This window comes from Quercus suber, unplaced genomic scaffold (assembly GCF_002906115.3).
Source record: "Quercus suber isolate HL8 unplaced genomic scaffold, Cork oak 2.0 scaffold_15, whole genome shotgun sequence".
In the NCBI taxonomy this organism is placed as follows: Eukaryota; Viridiplantae; Streptophyta; class Magnoliopsida; order Fagales; family Fagaceae; genus Quercus; species Quercus suber.
The window spans coordinates 1,709,066-1,720,589 of record NW_027069480.1 but is presented as its reverse complement, the minus strand read 5'-3'; the positions used below and the strand labels follow the sequence as shown (position 1 = coordinate 1,720,589).

The following is an 11,524-nucleotide window of genomic DNA, read 5'->3' as shown; positions in this document are numbered from 1 at the left end:
TCTTCTAATAGCCAAAGTCTGTACCGTCAAACTTCTCGATTCCTGACGTCTTTTCTTCTTCTCCGACCATTGCTCCTAATCGAACCTACGCTCTGATACCACTTATTGGGAAAAATTCTATATAACAGTGAATAAATTTCAGTAAGCACAGTAGAAGCACACCCACATAATAACACAAAGATTTACGTGGAAACCCTTTCTCCTTAAAGGAAAAAACCACAGGACAAACTCTGAATAATTTCACTATATTAAACAGAGATTACAACACTTAGAGATACAACTTAAGCAAAAAAAAAAAAAAAAAAAACTATTTTTCTTTTCACTCACTGCTTTCTTCCTCACTGTGTATTTTCTCTAACTCTTTCTATTTTTNCATATTTGAATAAAAAAAAAAAAAAAAAAAAAAAAAAAAAAAAAAAAAAAAAAAAAAAACTTAAATTAGATGGGACACATGTCACAAAATTAAACTTTAATTGAAATCCAATTTTTACATTGAATTAACTTACTTGGTACAAAAATTTAAAAATTTAGATTCGATGGGACATGTAGCGCAAAATTAGACTCTAATTGAATTTCAATTTAAAATCTAATTGGATTTTCTCTCAGCTTTACCTATATATATAAACTAGTATATAACTCCGTGCTACCGCACGGGACTGATTAATTGTAATGATGCTATTGGCCAATTTTTTTTTTTTTTTGGGGTTTATCACACGGATGATAGAATTAAATCAAACAATGAAAAATATATATTGCATTTTATTATTTAAGTAATGCTATTGGTCTTCTTTTTTTCTTTTTGGTTTATCATACATAGGATAGCATTAGATAAAATAATGAATAAAAAAAAAGATAATATTGCATTTTATTATTTAAGTGATGCTACAGTGAAGAAAAAAGAGAATATTGCATTTTATTATTTAAAATATATAAAGGGACATTAAAAAAAAAAAAACTAATCATTGAGCTTGGAATCTTCTTGAATGCGCCAATGAAGCGCTAATGTATGAGAGTGTGAAGCAAGGAAGAGTGGGATTGAACATTGTGTTTGAACCCGGCCTTACTTTGAGAAATCCGTAAGGAGGAGGAGAGGGTAATGTGTGGATCTAGTTGGTAGAGGTTGAGAGAGGAAGAGACATGGGATGACGATATGGAATTAGGAGGAGATGATGTTTTACTTTTATAGTCTTTCTCGTTGGACTCCTTGGTTCTAATTGTGGAATTAGAAGAGCTCCAGACTCTATTGAGATCACCCATAAAAGTGTGCAGGTGAAATGTTCTTGCTTAGGCCAATGAATATTATCATTGTGGTTTTCTTGGTTTCTGTGTTAAATTTTAATGTATCATTTATTTGGGCACAAAAATTAGAAAATTTAGATAAGATACATGGCACAAAATTGGAGTCCAATTTATAATCTCTATAAAAGTGTGCAGGTAAGATGTTCTTGCTTAGGTTAATGAGCATTATCATTGTGGTTTTCTTGGCTTCCGAGTTAAATGTTAATGCATCATTTATTTGAGCACAAAAATTAGAAAATTTAGATAAGATACATGACACAAAATTGAAGTTAAATTTATAATCTAATTAGATTTTTTTTGAGTTTTGGTTAGGACAAGTGGCGCAAAATTGATAATCCAATTAAAATCTAATTGAATTTTCTCTCTGCTTCACCTATTATTATATATATAGATGAGACTCAACAAATATATATATCATTTTTTAATCTCAATAGGATTTAATTTTTATATCAAATGGACTCTACCAACATATTCATCCTTTAAAAAAAAAAAAAATTATATAACAAAATTTGATTAAGAATTCATAACCCTAACCAAATTTGATTAGGAATCCATAACCCTATATTATATTATAAATAGTTATTTTAGGGATTATTTGTTACAATTTCAACTCTCTTGCATTGATTTTGGTTCTTGGAGTGCCTTCAAAGCAAAAGATATGTAAAGTTTTGGAAAAAATGCTCACACACCCCTTGAACTAACTCTAAATTAGTAGCCACTATGTCCCTAAACTTTTTTATCGGCCAATTTACTTTATAAACTTTGCCTACCTTCCAAATCAGTAACCCAGTAAATTTACCGATAAAAACTAACCGAATGATCACGTGAGATGCATGAGCTTTAAAAAACAAACTATTCCCTCTTCATTTAAAACCCTATGGATTAATGAAAGGAAAAGAAACTTAGGTCTGACCGGAGAGGGAAGAGAGAGAGACAGAGAGACAGCCACCACGGCACGACGTCCGACAGTGCCTAATGGTTCTACCATGCCGTCTAATAGCCACCGCTTGGTTTCTTTGTTTCTTCTTCTTCTTCTTTATATCTTTCTTTCTAATCCACAAAAAGTTCTTTGTATTTTTATTATTTAAATCCACAAAAAGCTCTTTGTTTTACTAATCTCTTTGTATGAATTTCTAGAGGAATTTCTTGGTTTGGTCTAATTTTTGGGGTTGGGTCTTGTGAGCTTGTTTGTTTAATAGAAAATGAAATTTACAAATGAAACAAACATTAAAAATTTGGAGTTGTAATTACATTATAAATATTAGGAGAATTAATGATATTCTTTATATTGTTTTGCAATTGATTTTTATGTGGCTAGTGCTGTAGTGAACATGTATTGCATTATTGCTTTTGAGTTGTTGGGAAAAATTCTATATAACAGTGAATAAATTTCAAAAGCACAGAGAAACACACCCACATAATAACACAAAGATTTACGTGGAAACCTTTCTCCTTAAGGAAAAACCACGGACAAATTCCGAATAATTTCACTATAATAAAAGAGATTACAACACTTAGAGATACAACTTGAAGAAAAAAAAAAATCTCTTTTTTCTTTTCACTCACTGCTTTCTTCTTACTGTGTATTTTCTCTAACTCTTCTATTTTTCTCTTCTCTTTTTCTTGCTCTTACTCACGCACTTACACTTAGAGATACAACTTAAGCAAAAAAAAAAAAAAAAAAAACTCTATTTTTCTTTTCACTCACTGCTTTCTTCCTCACTGTGTATTTTCTCTAACTCTTTCTATTTTTCTCTTCTCTTTTTACTTGCTCTTACTCACGCACTTAGTCCTCACACTTTGGAACTTCACTTCTTTTTTTCCCACTGGGACTTCACTTCTTCAGCCCCCTATTCCTTCAAATGGCCGAAACTTCTCCCTTTTATTTCTTTCACCTTTTCTTCTTTTTCTTCCTTTCACACTCTTCTCTTCAAATCACAATAAATGCAAGCCACTTACTTTGACTTTACTTCAACCAAATCTCTTTTCTTCTCTGTCATAGCTGAATGAGTACTTTGCCTTTTGCTTCTTTCTTTTCTTTTGTCTTCAACGCGTTCAACACACTTTGGCTCACTTCTCATTAAGAGAAGTCTGACTTCTCACAAGTCATGGAGAGCCATGCTCATTAAATGTGCTCTTGAAAAAACAGCATGTGGGCTGGACCAACGGTGCAGTGCACCCAACATGCGTATGCTATACAACTGTTTGATGAAATGCTTGAGAGAAATATGGCTACTGCTCTAATATATCAGCTGCATTGATTCTGCTCTCTAGTGGAAGAGTGAGTTTTGAAGTTACTTTTATTGGTTCAAAAGTAAGGAATTGAACAAGAAAATTTGGAAAAGAAGTGATTATAATACGTTTTTGTTTGATCGTATTTTGTGATACTATACATAATGGTAGCCACTTTGTCAAAGCTACATATTTGAATATAGCGATATTTATTGTTCCTACCAGTTCACAAAATCGTTTCAAGCTTCTAGGCTCCTCTAGCATAACAATTGCAAGCACAACCTCTTGTTGCAAGATGGTTACCTACACGAAGGACACACATGCTCAGTTCATCAGTGAGCATCTTGTTGAGCGCATAAAGGTCTCATACCACTCAGTTCATCAGCCTAGATGTGGGGTGTGACTGAAGCACTGTAAATCTTTTTGATCACTGAGTGAGCATGTTATTGGTGAGATTTTATTTCATATGCATTCTGATCCAGAGGATTACATATTTTTGTTTTTTGTTTTTTGTTTTTTGTTTTTTTGGAATCCTTTGGTGCAAGCACTGGGTACGAGTTGTTTATTTGTTTGTGTTGGCCATTTACAATGAATTCTATTCTCCATATTGTTTCATTTACATAAGTAGACTTGTAAAAATCTCTAGCTTCGAGGGAATAGTTTATGAATAGGGAGTTTTTTCTATATTTTCCCCTATTTTCTATATTGTTCTTCTTCCTTTTCTTTTTCCAGCTCTTTCTATTAATCTTCTTGTTAATTTTGTGTTGCAGCCATGGATGAATGTCCACTGTCACTCCCTGCAAATTCACCTTCTATACCAAATGTGCCACCCCTTCAATCCCAATGTGATTCTATTGAATTGGAATGGTGAAGGAGATTCAGACCATGGTGATAAGTTGAGGATTGTAGAAGGGTTTTCTAGTGATGAAGGATTTCAAGGCCTAGATTCCTTGAGTTTAACTAGTTTAACCAACACACTAACATGAAGAATGTACACCTAACATAGGGACTCGTATTTCAATCACATGTAGTCTTCAAGGAGTGGTGTATTAGAAAAGTGTAATTATTGATTCGTTTGGTGTTATTTTTGTGAAACAATGTACCATTTGTAAACACTTGCTGATATTTCAATTCATGGCAAATTGAAAAATGTTTATTTTTTGGTTGGGACTTTCTTCCCTTATTGGGAGACAGACATCTTTTAGTGCTTATTGCATTTTTAAGCTTAATATATGAATCAAAGCAATTGAATAAGGTGACATTGTTAGTGTTAGCTAAGGAGAATGATTTGATCCCCAATTTATATACCTAGTAGTGACTTAATGCAAACCACAATGACTTACGCAAGTCATATATTGGCATCTTCCTGATAGGAGAAATTTCCACTATTTCCTTGATAATTAAAAAAATAAAAAAATAAAAAAATAATAATTCTCATGAGCATAACAAAGAATATGGATCAATACATTAGTACTTTAAGTTATAAGCTTTTTCAAGAACCCATATATTAATGGAATGCCATTAATTGCATAAGTTGAACATTACATAATTGTGAACATTTTTATGTTACATTACATACAAACCCTTCTTTTAGTAGCCTCTACATTGAAGCTTTCTTTAAGTTCACTTGAAGAAATACCAAGGATTTTGCATCATTCAGTTTTCATTGTTGGCATAAATATAAATAGAAAACAGTGGCCATATGTGTGCCATGAAAAATGGATTTGAAATAAGCTAGGATGCATGATGTCCATACTAAAACCCAATATTATGAACAAATTTCAAATAACAATGAAACAAAACTCTATAAGATACATCTATTGTTAAAGTAAACATGTAAGAAGTACGAAGTACAAGCTTAATTTGAGCATCTGCGAATTAGAATATTTGCAACTGGAGAAAGCTCTGGTATCCAATTTTTCATTGAATAACTAGCTTATCTTTGGACAGAATTCCACCAATCAATTACCTATCACAATCCTTGCATTCAATTACAAGACCTCAATTTCACCAATACCACTGTCAAAGTGAGCTAAATTTGATGAAATACATGCAGATGGCCTTCTTATTTTAAGTGCAAATATCAAATTTGTCCAACATGATACTTGCATAATATAAGCTAGAACCGACAAAGATTACTCACTCAACACATTTTTATTAAAAAAAACCAAGAATGAGATTTCTCCATAGTATTGTCAATCTCTGCTACTGCTTAAAAATTCATTATAATTTTATCACTCAATACAATTTGAGTTGAAACCCCAGCAACAACTTTTTAATACACCACTTAAACTACCCGCAGTTCTATATAAGACACAAGATTACTCACTACAATTACTTATTTGTTGCAAATCCCCAAGTAGCAATTTTTAGCAATGAAACTTATAATCCCTTCACTTACCAGAAGCACATGATTGATTTTCCCATGTGGGAAAAGGTCATTTCTAGTTTCTATTCAAGAACCAACACACAAAGGGCCAAACTTTCACAGACCAACAAACTCAAGGACTGTTGAAAGATGAAACTATTGAAATATTTCATCAATAGAAAGATGAAGCAAACCATAAACCAATAGGATCATAGCATCAAATATTGTCCACTGTAAAATTTTTGACAGGCGAACAGACTCAAGGGCTGTTGAAATTATCATTTTCTTCTTCTCTGGAAATCAAACTAACAGAATCACTTCACCTGAACCACTAAGAAGAAGAAAATTTAACAAAAGGATCACCTCACCTGATATGTATACTGTAATTTCAAGTCTCAAATTTAATGTTTGTTTCATTTGCATTTTCCATTAACTTCTATGAAACAAGCACACAAAAACCCCAACCCAAAATTAAATCAAACCAATAAATTCCAACTGAAAAACAGAGAGTACGTGAAAATTTGAAATAACAATACTTGCATTAGAAAGAAAGAAAGAAAAAATACCAGGGGCGAGAGGTTGTGACAGTGGTGGGACCACGAGGGCAAGTAGGATAAAGAACTCGACGCCATGCCGTGGTGGCTCTAATTCTACCGTCTCTCTCTCTCTCTCTCTCTCTCTCTCCTGTCCGCCGTCGGTTGTTCTTCTTTCTCCGTTGGTTTTTTTTTTTGGTAAGATCCGTTGGGTTTCAATTTCTTGGGGTGAGTTTATATTTTAAAGATACACGTGAGTGTAAAGTTTGACTTTACCGTGTAAAGTTTAAGGAGGAAATTGGTTAATATAAAAGTTGAGGGTGTGTCTGGGCCATTAGTCTAAAGTTTAGGGAGAATATGGGTATGAGAGATATTTTGGTTAATTAGAAAAAGTTTGATGAAAATTAAAAGGAAGAAGAACTAAAGGCATAATCTAAAAATGAACTTATAAAAAAAAAAAAAAAAAAATCTAAAGATGAAATCCGATGGAATTTTAAATTCTCTTCTAAAACCAAGGAATTGCATCTCCCAAAGTCCCTGATTTTTTGGGACAAAAACAGAGCAAGATTATTGCGCCCAATCTGAAAAAGAAAACAACTATCAAAGCCCAATTGGTCACATTATTGAGGTTACCAAGCCAACAGCAATGGCACTCAGACTCAGAAGGTGCATTGCTTGGTCCTTAATTTCAACATGTGATGGACCTATAACAATGATCATGGTAATTAGACCCATGGTTTTGAAACTTGGACTGTTCAAATAACCGAAAAATTGAGAGATTTAAGATTTTTTAGTTTTAACCACGATGACATCATAATTAATTTAATAATTATTTAAATATAAATAAATATATTAAATTAGTAATAATTGAAAATTTGACTAAAATAGAATGGTTTTTAGACCCGCACTCTTTAAAAATTGTGTTCGGTAATCTTTCAAATAAAAATAATTTTAATTAACATTAAAATCAATTTCAAAATAAATTTACAAATTTTCACATTCACATGTAATGATGTAAAATCATAATTCTAGTACACAAATAAATTTAGAAAATACTATTAAGTAAATAATGATAAAATTAAATTCAAAACTATTATTCTTGTAAAAATACAATAAACAAAATATTAATCCAATGGGTGGCATAAATTAAAGAAGCCAATTGGTGTAGTGGTTAATGTGCATTCACTGGTTCTATACTTCTATACTTAATGCATGTGTTTTTTCTCTGGTCCTAATCTAAACATGGTTCTTTTTTTTTCTTTTTCTTTTTTTTTTTCATATTTGTGGTAGGGTCGGTTTTCAGATTTTACTTGCTAAAGAACCACTTGGCCAGCAATTTGCAATTAACATGGACCGAACCGTATAGTCCGATCCAGTTAACCAAAAACCATACACCAAGACAGTTCTTTAAACCCCGAAAACCAAACTAAAAAAAAAAAAAAGGTGGACCTATTAACTATGATTGAATTGCCCTATTTTGAAAATTGTGGACACTTCTCAGATTTTATATCATAATTTTTTTTAGGTACTTATAACCATTGTTAAAGCTTCAACCACCACAAGATCTTAGACCTTTAAATCACATCTCCTCTATCTTTTTTCCTTCTTCTTCTTCTTTGTAAGGTTTAATTTATTCAACCATGTGTTGACTTTATTCCATGCCAAATTTACTTATAATTTAGCATTTAGAAATCTTGTATTTAGGTGGAAATTATATAAGGGTTGTGTGTGAAAAAATGTGAAGAATTAATCAAGTGTGTGCATCAAAGAGCATCTCGTGATTGACTCGCGAGTGGTGACTCGCCAAAGTGTCACACATGTGAAGCATGCAGGAAGTTGAAGGGTCAGGACAGCTGAATCACTACATGACAAAAAGTACAGTTTGGCAATTCTATTATTTGGCAACTGGAACTCGCGACTCATCCTAGTCACGAGTCACTCGCCAAAGCACCCTATTTTGTAGAAAAATGACTTTTCACATTCCTTCTCATACCCTACTATAAATACCATTATACCCATGAAATGTAGAAAGCTTCCAGAGTGAATTTTGAGAGATAAACCTTAGAGAAAAATAAGATTGACTCATTCACAATCTTATACATTTGATTCTCCAAATTCCTCTACTCTCACCCTCTTCATTTGAGAGGATCTTTAGCCAAATCCTTACCTCACCATATTCATATTAGTGAGAAGGTTATTTGGTACTTAGGAAGCAGTTCAATAGAGAACCAATTCATTTGGTTGATACAATGGGCTTATTGTGGGATCTGCTAAGTTAGAGAAGACAATGTTAGGCTTAACCCTGTTGAAGCAAAAATCTTGGAGGGTTTAGATGCATTGGGTAGATTAGGCTTGGAGGGTCTATTACTATTCATGTATCCCAACTGATTTTCTAGTAGATCATTTTACCGCTTGGAGGGCGGCAGAGATATTTTTTACCGAGTTTTTTGGTTTCCTCTTTGATAACACATGCCGGTGTTATCTTGCGTTTGCTTCTTTCTATTCCTTACTCTTTGCATTTAATTACTACTGTGTTGTGATTAAATTATGGCTTAGAATAGTTTGTTTATTTGAGTATAGCTTATATTTATCATTCTGCATTATAGTGTTTGAGTATAAGTTTGTGTTGGTTATTTTAAAATTGGAGGTCTAAACATTCACTAGTGTTTTACACACTAAGTGAGCTTTCATTCTTCTTCTTCTCTTCTTCTTCTCTCTCTCTCTCTCTCTCTCTCTCTCTCTCTCTCTCTCTCTCTCTCTCTCTCTCTCTCTCTCTCTCTCTCTCTCTCCATGAACTCTTCCAAGGGATGCATATGACTCAGTCCCAAATAGAAGCCCCTCCCATCACCAAAAAAAAAAAAAAAAAAAATTCTTCCAAGGTTCCATATATACGCTATGATGGCGTTCCTACGAGAACTAAATAACAGTGATTTGTGTTTCCTTCGAGTGCTACTGTTTCTAGCCAAATTGAACCTCAATTCTCAAACCTTATACTACCCTTTCCCAACCTTAGACAATTAAGCCATCAATTTCGTTGTCAACCCTGATCCCCATATTAATCCTAATAGTTTTACTTTTGTTGTTGTCCAATCTAGACTTCAAAATTATAAATTAAGGAAATAAGGGAAGGAAATGCAACAATTTTCTTTAAATATAACTAGCCCAACGTAACTGAAAGTTACCCAATTGGCTCTTTTCCTCTCTATGGTTGTGAGCAATTCTTGTCTTTCAAATTTGGGTATTGTAACCAATTCAAGATTGGTTTAGATTTTGTGTTTTGGTTCTACCAGAAGATGAAATAATTAGGACATTTTTTTTTTCTGTGTTAGGGGATGACTAGCTTTTAGTTTAAACCATTACCAAAAACTTCATTATAGCATTTATATGGAAATTGGAACCTTGAGGGCTTTTTAAGAAAAATTGGGTCAGAGTTAGAGATGGAGCTATGGTCTTGTTAGTCCTTTGCGTCTATTAGAGGTATTCAAGGAGGTCCAGGAGAGAGAGAGAGAGAGAGAGAGAGAGAGAGAGAGAGAGAGAGAGAGAGAGAGAGAGAGAGAGAGAGAGAGAGAGAGCTATGAAGGGTGGAAAGAGGATAGTGATTTTTTTTTTTTTTGTAATGGAATTTAATGAATTGATGGTATTAGATCTGACATGGCATTAATATACCATTAGAATGATGGAAATTAATGATTTAAAAATGTGTAACTCCATGGCTTATGTGACAGGTTATTATTTGCTATTATAAATGGGTAAAAAAGTAATTTAAATTGTGAATTTCAATTAAAATCAATAACAATTTAATACCAGTGATTTGTTCTAAGAGTGTTGTAAAAAGAGGCATAGCATTTTTCTTATTTTTTAGTGTTTGGTTATCTTCCAAAAAATTATTTTGAAAAACATTTATAGTCAACATAGCTAAACTATCCTTAATTTTATAAAGACAAGTCTAAGTGTTTTAGGGCCCGTTTGTTATAATTGTTTAAATAACAGTTTTCAGTATTTAAATAATATTATACGTATTTTCACACATTTTTACTTATATGTATTTTCAAGAAAACAACATTACTAGAAATTTCTTACCAAACGAGCCATTATGTATCACTTTTATGTGGCTCTCTAAAAATATGTAATAAGAAATATGCATTTATTTTACGGGGCTTTCTCCAAAATTATTATTTGAATCAATCAATCAATACATATATATATATATATATATATATACCTTTATCAGAAAGAAGAGTCTGTTGATTGGATTCATCTCTATCCTTGTGCTCATCTTGTTCATTATCAGATTTATTTTGCTTACTATTTTTAAATACATTTTTAATTCATTTATCTCTTGTTTAACAACATTAATTTCATGTTGGAAATCATTAATTGTTAAATCTTTCGGTTTCTTTTTATTAAATCTTTCCAAAGTTTTTCCTTCACTTCTAGTGAGAACATTAATAGTTTTAGTAGCATTACAACATGAGCTTCTACAACCAAGTTTAATATTAGGAGAATCAGAAGATTCATCAGCAGATTGATAGCAAGAATCAGTTGAAGAAGAAAAATCATCTTCTAAGGAATCAGATGAATTGTTTGATTCAAGGATTCTGAATAATTCTTCTTGATCATTATTTCCAATGTTTAACATGTTAAACTTGTTTTTCAACTTACCAGGTTTTTGTTTACAATCTTTACTAAAATGACCAGGTTTTCCACAGTTGAAACATTTACCTTTTCCAGGTTTTTGGTTAACATATTTTTTTGAAACATTTTTCCTTTTAGCATAAAAAACATTAAAATTAATTTTGTGTTTTTTATAATTTTTGTGACTTTTATCATGTTTTTTACCCTTTTGCCGAGAAGGAGTAATTGGGGGCAAACCATATTGTTCACAAAAATTACCCATTTCATATTTAGCTTTTCTTTTATTTTTTAATTGGTGTTTTAACAGTTTTTCATCATTGCACATATTAATACCAAGTTTTTTAATAGTGCTTAAAATATCACCATAGGTTAAATTATCATAATCAATAGAATCATTTTTACCAATTAATTCTTGTTTTACCTTATGAGCAAAGATAGGAGGCAGACCGTCAATAAA

The 11,524-nt window shown here is 32.1% G+C and overlaps 1 long non-coding RNA gene across 1 annotated transcript; it reads right to left on the bottom strand.

Annotated features, from left to right (window-relative positions):
* Positions 1-4,948: 4,948 nt before the first annotated feature.
* LOC112038890 (uncharacterized) lies at positions 4,949-6,592 on the bottom strand. The gene is made up of 2 exons (XR_010632310.1): positions 6,466-6,592; positions 4,949-6,335 (listed from the first exon to the last, which is right to left on the bottom strand). It is a non-coding gene; the product is annotated as an uncharacterized LOC112038890 (long non-coding RNA).
* Positions 6,593-11,524: the final 4,932 nt, after the last annotated feature.